Raw genomic sequence first — 18,428 nt, forward strand, 5'->3', positions numbered from 1 at the left:
GAATTTTTGGTCAGACTGTTTAAAATTCCTTGGGTTTTTTTTTTGTTCACACGTGTGTAGCTCAGACACCTAACAGTCCCATGGCAGAACAGCTCTCTTTTTGTCATTCAAACCCTGGCCCCTTACCCCTCCAACTAAGGACAGGGGGTCTATTCAGTTCTTTGGTCCCTGAAGAGTCTTCCAGAAAAAAAAAAAGACAGGGGAGATCTCCTCTTATTCTAAAATTTAAAAAAATCTATGTGTGTGTGGGGGGAGGCGAAGGGGGGAATGGGACTCTTACCTTGTGGAATCTCCTGGGCTCCTTTTCACACCCTGTTAAGGAAAAAGAGTTGGTGGTTCCTTTAAGGTCTCCTTTAAAGACCCAATTTTCCAAAGCTCTTTCAACATGCATCAAAGATGTGACCAGTGTGCTCCAGAGGCATGTATAATAAGACAAACACAGCAGTGTTCCCTCTAATGTTTTCCATCCATGGGTGGAGTAAATTTTGTTATGTGTACCAAGGCATGTGCAGATGTGCAATGCCAATAGAAACACAAGAGGGTGGCTGTGGGTGCTCTGCTAATCAACTGGGTGGCACTTGAATCTCTCCTGTGCAGCTACCCAAGTGCTCAGCTTACAGGGATCACTGTGGCATAATGGTAACACACTGAAGGGCAGATTCTGATACCCTTATGCAGACTAGGTAGCAATGTACTTCCCATGTGATCCTACTGACATTCATGGTATTATTCATAGAATAAAGGGTATCAGAAACGAGCCGTAAGTCTCATTTTTATGCACATGAGCAGAAGGCAGTGTGGCTCATATGCAGTCAGGGACTCTGGTATGAAACCAAGTAAAGCCTTATGGCAGTTTTTTACCTCCCACCCCTTTGTAGTATAATTAAAACTCAGACTAATTTCCCCTTGTAGGGCAGCTGAGGCAGGCACAGTTATGAGAGTGGTCCAGAAAAGGGAGGTCAAAAGGAAAGGAAAAAGCAAATTCAGATGCAGGGATTTCTGACTGCAGGAAGTCCCCAGGGTTGTGTTCCAAAAGTTTGTTGTTAATCAGTGCTTTAGAACTCAGAACACGTTTTTCTATGGAAACAATGTTCTAAATGGTAGTTAGGCTCCCAGGATAGCACACAGAAGCCTATTTAACCCACAATCTAATTGAAATTTTGTGTTCTGGCAATGAAAAGCAGGAGAAACAGTTTTTTATTTAACCCTGAATGCTAGTGCTTGAGCAAGGGAAGGTTTAGAGGAGGATGAAGACGTAGGTGGAGATACAGAAGGGCACTTCTGGGCAACCCCTGCCTGCCACCTGCCACCCCATAGGCTCTGTGCTGGATCCTGCAGCCAGCCCCAACCTCCGCTACCTCTCCCCCCTCCAGGCTGCACTCAGCTTCCATCCACCTGCTCCTGGGGGAATTCTGCAATTGTTGCATTTGGAGCCATAGTAAAATCACTGCGCATGCGCGATGCCCTCCGTCGACCGGAGGCAGAACGGAGCCTCTAACATCTCTCCCTCCACCCTCTGGGACGGAGCGCCCGCCCCCCGCCGAGGCGAGACCTCGCGAGACCGAACCGCGAGGGCCGGGCATGCGCAGTGTTTCGCCCGAGGGGGGAAAGGGGCGGAGCGTCCTCTCCACCGCCTCACGGAACAGCCGCCATCTTGTTTCTCGCCCGCGCTGCACTCGCTGTGTTCCTAGTCCCACCCTCCTCTCTCTGTCGCTGCGGCCGGGCGGGAGGCAGAGCGCTAGCGGGTCGGTGCTTCGGGCAGAGTTGGTGGCGGCCGCGGCGCTGGCTTGGCTGGTGAGTGAAGGAGGGGGCAGGGAGCTGGGGCGGGCCAGCCCGGGAGGCCCCATTGGCCGAGCTGGCCCCGTCGCCGCCGATTGGCCGGTGGTGAGGAAGCCGGCGGGGGCCGCTTCGTGGCGATTGGCTGCGGGATTGCGGACCGCGGAGAGAACAGGAAACGGAATCACCCCGTTCCCTCTCGCGCCGATGGGGTGGGGGGAAGGGCGGGGAGGGGTGCCCTGAGCTCGCCGGACGGAGGGAGCTGGGTGTGGCGGCCGTACTGGTATTAGGTAGCCTGACAGCCTGGGCTGGGGGAGGGGGCCCGGGGCTGGAGTGGGCTGGGGGAGGGGCGCGCAGAAGGAGCCATGGGGCTGGCTGACTCGGGTGGGCGGAGGGCAAAGGGAGGGCGTCGCTGTTAGTTTAGTTAAACCCCGTTCCGCCTGCTGGCGCGTAGGGCAGCAACGAAGGTCCTCCCCAGGGAGGTTTAAACGGTGGTAGCCTGGAGATAGCCACATCTCAGAGAGCTGGAAAGGACCTCGAGAGGTCACTGAGTCCAGGACCCGGCCTTGACACTCTTTTAAAATCTAACCTGCCCCAGAACCGTGAAGGGCCCCCTCAAGGAGTGAACTCACAACGCTGGTTTGCAAGGCCAACGCTTTAACCACTGGGTGACCCTCACCCCCCAACAAATCTTCAGTTGAGCAGTCTTAGAGGAAAGGGTGAAATGAGCCATTAGCCACCAAAGAGCCAGACAGATCAAAGTGCGGCAGGTGGAACCCGTTGGAGGGCTGAGGACCTGCGCTAGTCAGACTGAAATAATCTTTATAAAGCTCTTCCTCCATTTCCAGTTTGTGTGAGCGGATCCCGGTGCAGTTTGTGCATTCTGCTGCTTGTGCAGTGAATGTATGAGGTACGGGAAAGATGCAGCAATTTTTTTTTACCGTCACTCAGCTGCCACTTTACTGGCTGAATCCAGCTATCAGATTGATAGGGCTTCAAGGTGAAGCTTGCTTTATTTCCTGGGGCGGTGAGTAGTGGATGGCTTCCAGGGTTGTCAGGCAAAACCTTCAGCTGTCATATTTTGACTCTAAAATATAGATTCCAAGTGAGGGGTGATATCCAATCACAAAATAATACAGTGGTTTTGTCCATCAGTGAGATCTATCTTCTGAGACTCGAGCATTTCTACTTTTTAGAGTTTGAATCGGTATTTAATAGGGGGCAGGGGGTTAGGTCCCTAAGAACAATTAAAACCAGTAGAAATGTCCTCACAATGAAAAAATCAAATGAAAGCAGTTGATTTTTAAACACATTCCTATGTGATTGTTGAAACCCAAATATAGTAGCAGTAAGAATCTTGAAAGTGAAACTAACTGCTTTGACTTTAATTTTTCAAACTGAGATAAATGAACACATTAAGAGTAGTAGTAAATAGGCTTGAAATCCATTCATTTAAAATTATCTCTACGTTGTTAAATGCAATATGCATACATTGGTTTACAACTGTGTTTTATGTTGCCTCTAAAACTAAGTTCTACAATAGCCCTATAGAGTAAGTAGATATTTGTCATGCCCGTTGTGATCACTCCCACTTCTCTCTAGAAAGTTCTGTGGCCCTTATAATTGTGATATCCGAACATCCCATAGTCATTAATAGACTTACATCCCTTCCATCACCCATGTTAGGAAGGAAAGTACTATTTCTGTTAGATGGGAAACCAAGGAAAAGGTGTATTTAATAACTTGCTCAAGGTCAGTGAATATATGGGAGGCTGACATAGGCATTAAATTCAGGACTTTGACTGGAGACCACACCATCTTTCCTCCTGAAGTTTTACAGGATGTCACTCGGAGCTAGGATTACAACCCTTGACTCCCATTGAAGTGCTTACTGATGTATTAGTCATCTCCTGAACAGCATGCTATTTATTTCTGACTAACCTTAGTATCCCATATGAGATTTCATTAAGAAGCTCTTGATTTTGAGAGCACTATTCTATTCTGGCATGTCTGTGAATAAGCCTTTCTTGGAAGTACTCATTAGTTGCCAGAGTCTGTGCAGTTAGTTGTGTTGAAAGTACTATTTCAGTTCAGTATGATACGGTTAAGAATTGTAGTACAGAGCAAAGCACTTGGCAGCATGTAAGGCATAGTTAGCTTTTTTTTATATTGACCACAAACAAAATAATCTAGTACTGTATATAGCACTTCCTGCCAACTTAATACAGTCACATCTTTCACTGTGAATTAAACTTATTCACTCAGATGTTAACGAATTTGCTTTTACAGTATTTAGAGCTCTTTCTTCTTGGTAAACACAGTTGAGTGAGTGCGTTTAAGTGCCATTCAGGGTGCACACAAAATTCTTGATCAAATAAACTGGAAAGTATTATATTTTGAGACTGGCCCTGGAAACCTCTACACAGCAGGTTACGATTGTTATTTAGTAGTTATAGTGAACCCCTCCTGGCAACATCATCTTCACAGCCAGGCTTTAAAGAGGCTTCTCTTTAATGTGCGTATCTTAGCTTTTGAAGTAGAAGCTGATACTTCTCTAATTCATAGGCCTTTAATGCAATGCTTAAACAAAAGACCATAGTGCAAAGTCAATTCTGCATTATTTTGTTGTTGCTCTAGAGAGGAAGGGAGGGCCAAAACTTTACAGCAAGTTGGCTGAGTTGGCCAATTAGACTGTATTAGTTGTTCAGGCAGCCCTTCCCTTACTGAAATAAGGATTATATTGTTTATTAGTTTATTGCTTGATGGAAATGGTAGAATTAGCAATAATACAGAAGAGTTCAATAAACTTTTTTGTTCTGTATGAGGGGGAAGATACTGTATCATAATTTTTATTACCCTAGTATCTTGGACAGATGTTAAACAGCAGCTGTTGAAATAGACATTTTTAAGTCATCTTGTCTGGATAACTTATATCCAAGGATTTTAAAAGTGCTGTCTTAGGAGCTCACTGGTCCATTAATATTGATTTTTTTTTTCAATAAACCATGGAATGCCAGGAAAATTCACAAAGACTGGAAGAAAGTTAATGTTATGCCAATATTTAAAAAGGGTAGATGGAATGATGCAGGTAATTACGGGTGTGCTGGTCTGCCATTAGACTTGTGCAGCATAATCTAGTGGTTGGTAAGAGAGTCAATTAACAAAGAAGTAAAGAAGAATAATGTAATTCTTGCCATTTGGTATGATTTATGGAAAACAGGTTCTGTCAAATTAACATTTTTCAGGAGATAGTAAGTTTCTTTGATAAATACAATTATGTTGATATAATAGACTTCTGTGGTCACGACTTGGTACCACACGACATTTTGATTACAAAGCTAAGCAGATATAAAATTAAGATCATATGGATCAAGTAACTCTCAAACTGTAACAGTAAATGGGTAATCCTCATAGAATGGGTGTATTTCAAATGAGGTCTCCGCAAAAATTTGTTCTTTGTCTTAAGCTGTTAACATCTGGAAGAAATAATAAAATCATCAGTGATAAGGTTTGCAGATGACCCAAATAGTGGGGAGACCCAACTGCTTCTGCCTAGGGAGGTCTTGAAAGCTCCTTTGCTGGAGGTTTTCAAAAGGAGGCTGGATAGCCATCTGTCTGAGAGGGTTAGACATACCAAATCCTGGTAAGGGGTTAGACAAGGTGACCCTTGCAGTTCCTTCTAACCCTGTAAGTCTATGAATCTGTAATAAATAGCACTAGATTGTTTAAGTGTTTCAAGTAAATATTATGCATTCTAATATGGCTAAGTGTGTGTGTGTATGTGTGTGTGTGTGTGTGTGTGTGTGTGTGTGTATATATATATATATATATATATATATATATATATATAAATGTATGTATATGTAAGAACAAAGAAAGTAGGCCATCATTAATAGGGGTGAATATGATCCTGGAAAGCAGTGACTCTGGAAAAGATTTAGGGATCATAAGTAATCAGCTGAACATGAGCCTGTACTGTGAGCCTGCGGTTAAAATGGCTAATTTAATCCTTGGCTGCATAAACGGGGCTCTCAAATAGGAGCCGATATGTTCTTTTACCTTGGTTTTTGGTAGTACTGCTGAAGTGCCTCCAGTTCTCAGTAACATTCTCTGCTAGTATTTTGTTCCATGCTATGTAACATCATGATATGACTCTTGATTCTTTTTCTACACTAGGCTGGTTTGTGCCAAATTTCTTACAGCTGCGTTCACCAATGGTGTAAACAAGAAGCTGACAGCAGCTGGCATTTCAAACCCTGTGTTGTGTGGGCCTGTAGGAGAGGGTTAGACAACACTGTTTAAACTCAGGCAGGTGCCTGGAGCCCTTTCTGTACTTACACTCCCACCTACTGAATGATAGGTGCCAACTGGGGGAAATTTGGGGCAAAAACCCATTCTTTTCCTCCTTTAGTAGCCCTTCAGATTTTTGTTAACAGTGATCCTGTTTCATCCTTTGCCCAATGTGCATCTTAATTAATTAGTTCTGTTCTTGTGCAGTTTTTGTGCCTGAGAGCTACCTGTAGTACGTTGAGCAGTTGGGAGGGACTAACATACTGAGAGGGATATGGAGCCTTTCAGTCTTTAGATTGCTTCAAATCCATCTCAAACTGTTAATAGCTTCATCTATACTAACAAGTTTTTCTGAAAAAGTTGGAGCTTTTTCAAAAATTCCTGCGGCTACACACAATGCGTTCTATCGATATTAAATGGGAAGAACATGGCACTTTTTTCCGGCTGCCCTCTTCCGCTCCCAGATGAGGAAGAATGCCTTTTTCTGAAAGATTCTTCTGGGGAAAAAAGGGTGTAGACACCCTGGGGACCCTTTTTTTTTTGAAAGAGCAATCAACCATAGCAATGGATTTTTTGATCCAAGATGTTTCCTGGCCCATTATTTTGAAAGAGCAGCCAGGGCATGGCTGCTCTCTGTCGAAAGAGCGGATTGATTTTTTTCAATCAGCTTTTTTGTGTGTGGATGCAATCTTTGGAAAGAAGTTTTTTCAGAAGAGATCTTCTGATAGAACTTTCGAAGGACTGCTGTAGTGTAGCCTTAGCCAATGACTAAAAGGGAGCATCAGCACCATCTGATGGCCATCTATATGCAATGGCCTGAAAGCATCAATTCAGCTCCTTGAAGGCAGTTGTCACGTTGCAGAAGCCACCTCCTATCAGTGTCTGTGTTAAGCCAAATGCTGACAGAAGAAAAATGCCAGTTAGATACTCTGCAGTTATACATTGGTAGGGCAGTGGTGGAAGCTTGCTCAGTATCAGTGTCTTAGGCAACAAATAAATTTAATTCCCAGTAACTGTTCCATTTGTAACTCTGTACCAGCATTATGTTTAGAAAAGGAGAATGTTGTGTTAACTGTAAATTTAAGTTCTTTAAAATGATTTGGCTTCTGAGTTTCATAGGTCATCAGGATATTATGATTCATAGAGCCCTGAGCAGATACAGAATTTGTATCCCTATACTCATCTGTATCTGCAAAAATGAGCCACAGATATTCACATTGACATTCACAGATGTGGGATATAAAGCGGGTATCTGCAAATTGGCAGGGTTGTAGGTGCAAAATTTGTATCCATATTTTCAAAATTGAGTCGTGGATATCTTCAGTCATAGATACCTGTGGGTATCACTCAAATATCTGCAGATTTGCTGAGCTCTGTTTCATCTACTTTTTGATTCTATAAACTTGAGAGCAGTCGTTTTTATCTTTTAGTCTTTTTGATTTCACTGCCTGTTTTTAATGGTTTATCTGAATACAGGTTGCACCTCCCTGGTCTGTCACCCTCAGGACCTGAGTGGTCCTGAACCAGGGATTTTACTGGACCAGGAGAAGTAAAAGCTTCCCTGCTGGCCCCAGTCCCGGGCTCCCCTCCAGTACAGCTGCTGGCTTCTGCAGTACTCTCAGTTGACCCACATTACAGGCCACAAGGGCTCTCTGATGCAGCATCATCTGTGGTCATGCAAAAAAATGGATGTTGCCAGACCAGAGAGTCTGGATCTCGGAGGTTCAACCTGTACCTGGCAGTAGATTATATCCCTTCTGAAAAATGTACTATTACCTGTATGCATGCAGTGATAGCTGTCAGTAGCCAAGATAACTAATAAGCTTTATAATCAGAGGTGCAACTATGCAACTTACTTGCTATCTTCCAGAATTTTCATCTTTTACTGTCTTTAAGATGGGATTTTTCAGAAGTGCTTATGATTGGCTTTACTTTGCTTGATCCCATGATAATATATTCTTATTTAAAATCTGTCCAGAAGATGAGAATGAGACCTATAGTCTATATAGTATTACAGGGAGGTAATCTAAGCATTACTAGATTCTGAGGCTTTTTAAAACCAGTATTGTAACAATTTAACTTTTTTAAAATTAATATTTCATATGCCACTAGAATATGATTTTCTGAAGTGCATTTATTTCTATCAGCTGTTTGTATCTAACTTAATCTTTTAATGTTTGTTTAAGCTTCTTAACATAGAATAGTGGAGGGAAAGAAACTAATGCTTATTTTAACCGTGGAAGCATTTTGAAATACGTGTTTGAAAGCTGCTGTACAAAATACAGAGATATTGCTTCTGTAGATGTTAATCACCTATCTACAGTGCAAAATACATTCCTACTTAAGTATATGTTTGAGAGCATTGCATTTAGTTCATTATTACATGCTATAGGCCTGGTCCAGAGCCTACTGCAGTCAATAGGAGTCTTTCTGTGGCCTTCACTGGATTTTTGGATTAGACCTATTGTGTGGACGTTGACCTTGAAATGTTGCTGCCACTGTGGTTTGATTGGCATGAAGGTTTCCATTCTAGATTTGGGTGCTTAAAGTTAAACCTTAAAGTTGCTTGCCCTTTTTTTTTTTTTAAATCAGATTACTTAGAATGGCAGATCTGTTTTGAAAAACCATAGTATGCCTTCTGCGAATAAGATTAGGGCTCATATAGATTAGATGAATTCTGCTTCATCAAATTTAACATTGTTAGTTTGTCTACGGCCAGCTTTTCCTGCCTTATAATAAAGAAAAGCCTATAGCGTTTTCACACTGTAACTTTTCAGTGTGTGCTTAATGTCTTCTCAGATTAACTGTTGTAGGGTACTATGCTGATGTTACACAGACAACCTATCTGGCCAATCAGAAGCTCCTAAATTATCTTAATTTTTTTTAAATGGAACACAGATAGCCAATAAGAAATCCTTGGGGTGGGAAATAGTATGACTCTACCTTAGTGTCAAGAAATCTGTCAGGCATGCAAGAGCAACTACTTTGGATACAAATACCTTGTCAGTTTTTGTATTCTGTCTGATTACTAAATATTTCCTTATATAAGTTTCCTTCTAGTTTGAAGTCTGTGTCTGACCCCTGTTCTGCATCTCAAGGTAACTTTAAAACAGGAAGTGTACAATGGAGGTTAGTGATGACATGAGCAGCCAATCCAGACTGTGTGAGCCGAACAGATAAAGGAGTTTAACCAATGAGACAGCAGTGGAGGCAAGATTTGGTGTCGAATATCATGCTAGATTGAATGCCTTTGACTGTTAAAGTGGAAGGAGGCTCCACAGTGTTTCTTTGGCGACTCGGGAGTTTTTCAGTGAGGCAGGGGTCAGCTGAAAGACAAAGAAAAATGGCGAATAGTTTGCTGGGAGGGCAGCTGTTCAGTTATTTACTGCATTGGACATTCTACGACCATTTCTCTGCATCTCCTGCTGCCTTTTGTTTCCTCTTCTTTTTGTGGGGGATGGATAAGAAAGAGTTGTCTGAAGAGAGATAATAAACTACATGTAAAATTAATGCAGTTCTTGGTAAGTTTAATTTTTGTTTTATGTGGAAATCACAGAAATTGTCTAGCTTTAATGAGAGGAGATAAGTTGAACTGTCTCAGAAAATGGCCACTTTACATTCCTTGCATACCTTACAGTGCACCTACTGTACCTTGTTATGTTTGGATTTTGCATGCCCTTTAGCTGTACTTTGCTGGTTCAGTAGCAATAAGAGAAGATGAAGAAACTACCAATTTGCAGAGAATTTAGTGGTAAAATACTTATTCTGAGCAACAAACATAAAGGTTCAAAGCTTAAACTATTTTTCAGAATAATTGTTTGTTCAAGTGCTCTGAAGCTTTCATAGAGAAAGAAGATGTAATATATTGAGGGATTTTTTTTCTCCATGTTTCCTTTTACTTTGAAGATGGAAAGAACACCAGTGGCACACTTGTGAATTTCTATACAAATATGCTTCACTGTCCAGTAGAATTTCAGATTCAGGCCCTGAATCATAAAGTTAAATTCCTTCATAACTTCCCCTTGTATATCAGGAATAGTACTGTTTCTTTATAATGGCTGTATAATGTTGGGAAAATTTTGCTATCTTCATTCTCACTGCAGGATATTCATAATGTCTCAAGAGCCTGACTGAAAAGGAGGTACATAAATCCTTTAAATCACATCCATTACAAAGACAGCTAATTTAACTCTTTAGATTGCATGTACTACAAAATGTCTGTCACTTCATATACAGCCTTCTGAAAAATTGTGGTACACTTACTATTTTAAGAGTGGGAAAGTCATAGTAAGGTGCAGCACATTCTGTTGCCCTTGCAGATAATGCCACATTTTAAGGTTAGGGCATACAAAACCTAGTGTTAGCACATAGGTTGCTAATCAGTAACTATTCTGTTCTTGTGAGTAATAAAGCCTTCTACAAACATCAACAAAACCCTTGACATGTATAAGCAGCCCTTTGTTTTCCTTTTTATTTGCAAATAAAGACTGAAGGTCACTGGAATGTGCCTGCAGTAGAGCAGTCTTACGGGTTTTGTGCAAAGGACAGCCATGGAAATAGAGAATGGAACACCGCTTAGCTTAGAAGTTTTTCAGTGTGGAAGATTTGCATGTCAAACTGAATGAAAGACTTGAATTCCATATTTATTTATTGCTCTTGCCGTTGAAATCGTGCTGCAGTGAAAGTTGCTCGAGCAAGGCCTTCATTTACTAGGAAGAGTGACCTTGAAATACTGCTCCTTCAAGTTTAGAGAATGAAGGACAAAGTTTGTTTATACCATGTTGAACAGAGACGAAAGCATCTAGGTTGAAAAATGAAGTTACTTCTGAAGTCCGGGAATATTGTTTGGCATGAATATGCTGTAAATCTAAATTAGAATTCATTTCCAGTAGTAATCCAAATTATGTCACAGTCCTCTCCTTCCCTGCTCGTACCAAGATTCTAAATCTCCCTGGCATTACAATTATTGCATTGTCATTCCTGAACTGCATGACACAGATTCAGTATTCCCATTCTGATGCTCTTATCTTCTTTCTAATCTTCAGTTATTGGCCATAGGAATGGTTTTCTGAAAGCCGGAAGCCGTTATGTTTGTGGTTTATTTTTGTGTGGGCTATGGAAGAGCAGGCCAGAACTTTACTTCTGGATCTTAGAAAAGAATGATTGTTCTGTGATGTTTATTGCCACCGTTAAGGCTAGCATGCTGGAATTAATCTTTATCAAGAATAAAAGGCCTGCAGTTTTCAGATACTAATTTCAAAATACATTTTTTGAATTTAAACTAATCACATCTGTCAGTGTCTTCTGCTTGCAGACTATGCTGCTTCAACATTGACTTCTGGGTTGTAGCAGTGCTAGAGCCAAATCTAAGAGCATGATAAAGCAAGGGGTGCGACACTAAGATCTCCTTTGCACAAAACACTACAGCAGCACAGCTGTGTTGCTTCAGTGTGTATGCTACCTACAATGATGGGAGGTGTTCTGTCAGAGTAGATAATTCACTTCTCTGAGAGGCAGCTAGATTGTAGCTGTGTCTACATAAGGACTTGCTGGCTTAAGCCTGTGACTCAAGGGTGTGGATTTCTCACATCCATGACCATAAGCTAGCTAACTTTTTTTTTCTGTAGACCAGGACTAACAGCCAAAATTATCTGTACTGGAGGATCCCTTTTTATGGGTATACAGTAATAATAATACAGCTTTGTACAGGGTTACCAGCCAGAATCAATGTGCTTTTACTGTAATTATGAAGATCATTAACATTTTCAAGCAAAAGGATGAATGACAGTTGAAAGTATTCTTTGTTAAGATAAAGATATTTTCCCAAGAGAAATTGAGGTAAGGTGCATTGAATCATTTTGGAAGGGAAATCTGTGCATGCGTATGTGTCTCGTGTGCATATCCACACTGTAAAGAAAATAAATCTTTTCCTTAAGCACATACATAATGCCGAGTTCTTACTAGTACACATTTTTTAACATTGCCAGAAGTTGAGTCTAATTAGAATAGGTGCACCTTTAGCTATGTCAAGGGCTGGAGAAGTATAAACATGTTTCAGTAGATCTAGGAAGGGATTTATTTACAAATGGGACCAACTTCTGTCAGTTTTCTTCCCCACTGCTGTGCAAGGCAGGACAAGAGGGAGATGCACGTTCTCTCCAGTTTACTCAGTGCAGTAAATTTAAGAGCCTAATCCTTTATTCTGTTCTTACTTAATACTCCTGTTGGCTTCTTTGAGTTTAAGGTGCCCAAGGAATGCAGGTTTGGGATCTCAGTTTGAGAGCAACAGATTTAATTTTTTTGTTTCAGGTTCACATGTTGGTGAAATGAGTCTTCAGTTTAAACAAGGTACCTATATATGTTTGATTCCCAGTGTTTCAGTTGAATTTTTATGGAATGAAATCTTGTAGGTGAAGTTTCTGGTGGGGAAAACTCTTGTCCCCGGGGTTGAAAAAGCATCTGAAATATAGAAAGGTTGAGTGTTGTTTACTGATGGAAGTCACTTTACAACCAGAAGGCTGTAAATTTGAGTCTCTTACTCTGTGTTGAAGCATCTATATGTTAACTTGTTTGGCCATGGGAATCAACTTCTGCCACTTTCTGGGCTTAGTCAATTTGTAATCAAATAAAATCTTTATGGTTGCTGTCTCTTGTACTTTTTTAAAAACAATCTCTTTGCACCTCAGGGTGTCCAAAAGCTTAGTTAGCACTTGTTATAAGAACACTGAATTCAGGAACAAACTTCCAAGATACTAAAACTTACTGGGAGTTATCTTTTGGTTCTTTTATCTTGCGTAATTCTCTTATAATCCTCAGGTGTATCTTGTTCAGGACTTCTTTTTTGAGTTTTGGGAGCTTGCTATAGTCTGTTTATAACTTCCTGCCCTACCTGCTCACTTTGTATAAAATTGGGTCAGTCTAAGTAGTCATCTTTCTTTTGTTCACTGAAGGTGTCCCAGACTCATGTAGGATGAAGATTGAGGGCATCTGTATGGTGTGCTCTTTACAGGACAGAATTGTACAAGCTAGAAATGCACAAACATAGTGGATTATTCAGTCTACCTCCCTAGCAATTCAACATCTGTAGGCCTCTCAACCAAGGCAGTGGACTCCTCGGTATTTCCTTATGTAAAAGTAGAATAAATATGCTGTTTTAAATTTCATTTTTCACAGTTTATTTGCAAAGCACATTGATTACAAGAATGAATAAAAATCGACAGGGATGTTGTTTATTTTGTTTATGAAGATTCTTTCAATAATCTTCCTGTCCAAAAAATCATACCTGTTATACAATAAAAACATACAAATACTATATTTTTCTGATTTGGAGAATAATTAAATTTGCAGTCGCATACTGGTGCATACAGTTAAATAATTGCAAGGAGACTCTCTTACTTTCTATTATTTTTTTGAGTGGGGTCTGTTGATAATTTGTGCTATTTTGAATTGTTCTTTGTCTCCCCTCACTCCCATATAGTTTGACAGTTGATCCTAAAATATGCAACAGAAGGTTAAAGAAATATATAGTACTTAGTTTTCCCTAAAGTTGTTGCAGCAGTTGACTACATCTACACTGCATTCCCCTTGTAAATGAATGTAAATGAGGGAGATGAAAATGCAAATGAAGCCCTGGCTTACAAGTCTTGCACTTCATTTCCATAGTCTCATACAATGGTGTTTCCAGAAGAGGCTTTTCTGAAAACAAAAACAACTGTGTAGACAATCCCCTTTGCTGTTTAAAATACAAAATGCAGCAAGAATAAAGTCAAAACTTAACCAAATACTAAGGCTACATCTACGCTTACCCCCTTCTTCAAACAGGGCATGGTAATCAGGTAATGGGAGCTTACTAATGAACTGCTGTGATGCATATACAGCACTTCAGAGTTGCTGCAGGGGGAGAATTTGCCTAATGAAGTGTCACACTTCTAACTACCAGCATGCAGTGTAACTGCAGGCACTTCCAGGTGCCTGTGCTACTTCAAAGTGCCTTTATGCCCCAAAATTTTGAGGAGTAAAGGCACTTCAAAGTAGCGCGGGCACTTGGAAGTGCTTGCAGCTACCCAGCGTGTCGGCCCTTTGAAGTTTGACACTTCGAAGTTGCCGCAGGGGAGAATTTGTCTAATAAAGTGCTGCATATGCATCGCGGCACTTCATTAGTAATCTCCCATTACCCTGATTACCTGGGGGCAAGTGTAGATGTAGCCTAAATGTCTTATGTCGTGTACCAGATATTACCAAATCCAGGCTTTGCTGGATTGTCATGAGAAAACAGTTCCAAAAGTAAGGCCTCACAAAGGACAGCTGTGTGGCTGTCTTTCATATTGAAGTGGTTCCTATTGAGAGCATAATATGCTTTACCCGAGGAAGTTTAAAATAGAGTGGGTAGAGCTATTATTAATTTTGGAAGAAAGATAGGAGGCAGGAGGGTAGCCTCTTCGCTCTTGTATTGAAGAGAGAGTAACTAAAGAGTGTTCAGGAAGCCCAAATTATCTTTATTTTCTTTTTTCATCAATGTAGAATTGGTTTCGTGACTCTTCCAGAGCTAAAATAATTACTCTTTTGGATTTTCCAAGACCTCTTGAAATGCATGGTTTTGTTATTAAGTTGTACACTGTGGTTTTTGTGGTTACAAGGGCCTCATTAACTACTTCAACCCTTTTTTTTTTTTTTTTTTTTCAATTTGTGAACAATTTAACCATGACTTTGTAAATATTGGTACTTGAAGGACTCTCATTTTCACATATGTGCTTATTGGACATTTATCAGACAGTAGCCTCAAGTTATGAAGAAAATAGTGAGCAAAGTAGGTATAAGTCACAAAATTACTAAAAATACCATTTGAGTATTGAGGTTACTAATGTTCCAGCCGAGGGCATGTTCTAAATAAGAATAGCTTGAAATGTATGCTGACATGATTTATTACTGCCACATATTGGGTGTTGAAAATATATTTGTGTGCCAAAACTCATCATCTTCATTCCTTGAAATTAGATAAACTATTTAATATATTTTTAGGCATATGACAAATCCACTTAATTTGTATCTTGCTGATGCCTAATAATGGCCATGAAATTTCATCAGAATATTCTGTACAAATCTGAATAAGACACATCGTGTCTCTGAGGAGTGAGAAGCTGTCACATTTATTTCAGCAGTGCTTTTTTTAAGTTAAATTAAAAATTGCACGACATCAACCTTGCACAGTTCTGCTTCTTGGGTAAGTAACTTTTTTTTGATAGGTAAGTTGAATATCATTCATTTATTACCCACATCATGATCATGAACAAGAGCAAGTGAGTAAATTTTTGTTGTGCCTGGGCTGGCAAACTCACCATTTGTAAAGATGTGTTGCTACATACCTTGGTTTACGTTTATAAAATCACAATATAGAGCACATATTTCATTCCAGATTCCCTGAGTGAACGAGGTGAAAGCTAGGAGACAAGTTGTACCATTTGATTTATTCTTGTGTATGCATAGTATTTCACCATCTGAAATAGACCTTATCAAAAAAGTGTTCAATTATTAAAGAGGTCTTTTACATCTTTACTCAGCATTTGATACTGAAATTCATATACAAGGTACATATGAAGAAGACTTGTCCTATCTGAGGGCTCCCTGCATCAGTTTTTATTCTGTATGGGGGAAAAATCTTGCCAACCCTGAAACCAAACTGCAGGAGTATTGAATGCAAAGGGAAAATATAAACATTTGCTAAAATGTTTAACTGTTTAAAATCTTACTTGTGACCTTGTGTTCTTCTTCAAAGGAGGAAGTATGATCGTAAAATGCTCAACCATGGCACTTCAAGGATTATGTGATGCACTTAGAAAAGGTCACAATTTTGTGACTCCTTGTGGAATTTAGGCATCCAGTGGTCCTGTCACGGAATAAATCCTGTGGTGTCTGTCTGTCTAGTTTGTAAATAAGACAGAGGACCATACCTAGGATTCAAATTAGAGAAAAAAGTTTGTATAACAAACTATATACAGTGATTTTTTTTTTTGTAGTCATATGGATAACACAGTGGAGGTCTTAAACATGTGTTCTGTGGTTTTATGTAACAGAAGTACTTTTGCCCTTAGTACATTTCAAATAGGGGAGCTCAAAGTGCTCTATAAAGATGGGGAAACTGAGGCACAACAATTCTGACTTGTCCAAAGTCGTACAATAAGTTATTGCCTGAGTTGGTATAAGAGCGCTGACCCCTACTCTTAACTGAGTGATGCTGCCCTGTGTCTGTTAATTCACATGCAAAATTCAACACGTTAAATATTGCGACATTTATGCACATATCCTGACCTAATGTGACTTTGCTTATGTTTATGGTCTAAATGACAAATACTTAAATGCTTCTGAGAGTATTCAAAGAATAGTTGCTTTCTTTCGGTGGGTAGTGCAACAAATGTGGAGTCTTGGTCCCTAGTTCTGCAAAGAAGTAATCAGAAGTCTAACTTTAAGCAACAGTATTTCCATTAAATTCAGTGGGATTACTGACATGTTAAAGTTAATCATATGCATAAATCTTTTCAGGATCAGGGCCTTCATCCCACAGTTTGCCCTTCAAGAGAATCACATGGCCAAATTAAGTTCTTTTGTACATGTGCACTCTCTTGCTCACTTAACTGCAGTCTAATGGATTATACATAGCAATGCAAGATAGTAATTCCCCACTTCTGTTCATGGCTCTGCAACTCACAATGATGTTGGGCAAATTTGTACCACAGTTTTCCAAAATGGAAATAGGTATAATGCATCACAAAGATGCTGTGGGAACTAGTATTTTGTAGCATTTTGAAGCTACAGAGAAAGAGTAGTAGTTTTTTATTATTCAAGCAACTTAAGCACATAATTTTTTCATAAAGGGAGAAAGTTTAAAATGAAACTGAGGAATTACAGAATTTCTTGAAGTAAAGGTATTGGAAGGAAACATGCATTTCAAAATATTTTGGTTTTGTATTAAGCAATTAAATATTTGCAAGTGTTCTTCTTTGTCTGAAACAGCTTAAGGACCATACTGTCTCCTTCAGTGTGTACGTTGAGTTCTCATTGAAGTTGATGGGAAATATTTGTGTTCATCTGAGGGAACATTTATCTTTGCAGCACTATTTTATGGAGATAGTTTTAAAAATGTACCCTGTAAATTAAATTACTGTATAGCCATTTATAGAAAGATGTGCCTAAATGTTGTGATTCTGATTTATATTCTAACTTATGTATAACTTACTTCCAATGCATCAAATAAGATTTACTATGCTTTATCAATCACTGCCTTGTTGCCGCTGCTGTGTATTTCAGAATAATTGTATTTAACACTTATTAGCTCTTTAAAGACCAAGTGCTGTAAAGCACTTGCCTAATTTCCATTTTATGGAGAAACTGAGGCATATAGATTGTAACTTGTTTATGGACTCAGAAGGTCATACCAGCTGTAAGTAGAACTTGTGGATCTGTGACTCCAAATCTGGGGCTGAAAATGCAAGACTGTTTTTATGGCAAATAGTTTGTTGGCATACTACTTGCTCTATTAGGCACATAATGCAGAATTTCTTTAACCACATGCAAAATTAGTGTGTAAATTTTCAGTCCAATGCACATTTTGTGGATGTGATTCTGATTGTTATAGTGTGCCTAAATCGCGGGCGAAGTAGGTTTACTTGACAGTCTTCAGCATTGTGAAAAGCTTTAGAAATTGCTATTATCGCAATTTGAAATGATAGTTTGTACCATGCAAAGCAGAATGAGTCCTCCTCAATCCAAATTGGATTTCTAGGTGCTGCAATAATATAACTATTTAATTAAAAGAAGCATTATTCTATAGTATTTTGGTGTGTTTTGCAGTGAAGATGTAAATGAATCCCATTTTAGGGTAATGTCACTGAATCATGGTCAAGCAAGTTGGGGTCTATAGAATCTATTATGCAAATAAAATTAAAAATTTGGTTAGGAAGAGTGCTTAGAAATCTCTGCGGGGGTGGATCTGACAACTGGCCTTCCTAATGAGACCTTTGTAAACACCTGAACTTAATTGCATCCTTTCCAAGAACATATCAAGATTGCTGGTGGCTGTTTAATAGCTGTTAGATTAATTAATACTTGCAGCCCAGTATGAACCTGAAGGTTTGCTGAGTGCTGACAATATGGTTTTGGGTTGTAAAAGAAAACATTCTGATCCACTTTGTCAGAAGATTTTTTCACTTTTGGATGAATTGGTCATATTCTGACAAGCTAGCTGTAACAAAAGCCTGTATATGAATTTGTGCAGGCCTGAGCCACCCTAAGCATGTGTGCCAGAAGCCAGTATGAAAAAAAGAGACAGTATGGTACTGGGATACTGCTAAAGTCAGTTATAAGCTTTG

The 18,428-nt window shown here is 39.8% G+C and overlaps 1 protein-coding gene across 3 annotated transcripts in view; it reads left to right on the forward strand.

Moving 5' to 3' along the window:
- Positions 1-2,028: 2,028 nt before the first annotated feature.
- Positions 2,029-18,428, forward strand: part of NFYC (nuclear transcription factor Y subunit gamma) — a 54,900-nt gene continuing 38,500 nt past the window's right edge. The window contains exon 1 of one of the 3 annotated variants that reach the window (XM_074976306.1): positions 2,029-2,066. The gene's annotated coding sequence lies outside the window, so the exon portion shown is untranslated. Of the gene's footprint in view, positions 2,067-9,323; positions 9,588-18,428 lie in introns of those variants that run through there. The other 2 variants (XM_074976305.1, XM_074976304.1) reach the window with 2 other exon arrangements.

This window comes from Carettochelys insculpta, chromosome 24 (assembly GCF_033958435.1).
Source record: "Carettochelys insculpta isolate YL-2023 chromosome 24, ASM3395843v1, whole genome shotgun sequence".
Taxonomy (NCBI): domain Eukaryota; kingdom Metazoa; phylum Chordata; order Testudines; family Carettochelyidae; genus Carettochelys; species Carettochelys insculpta.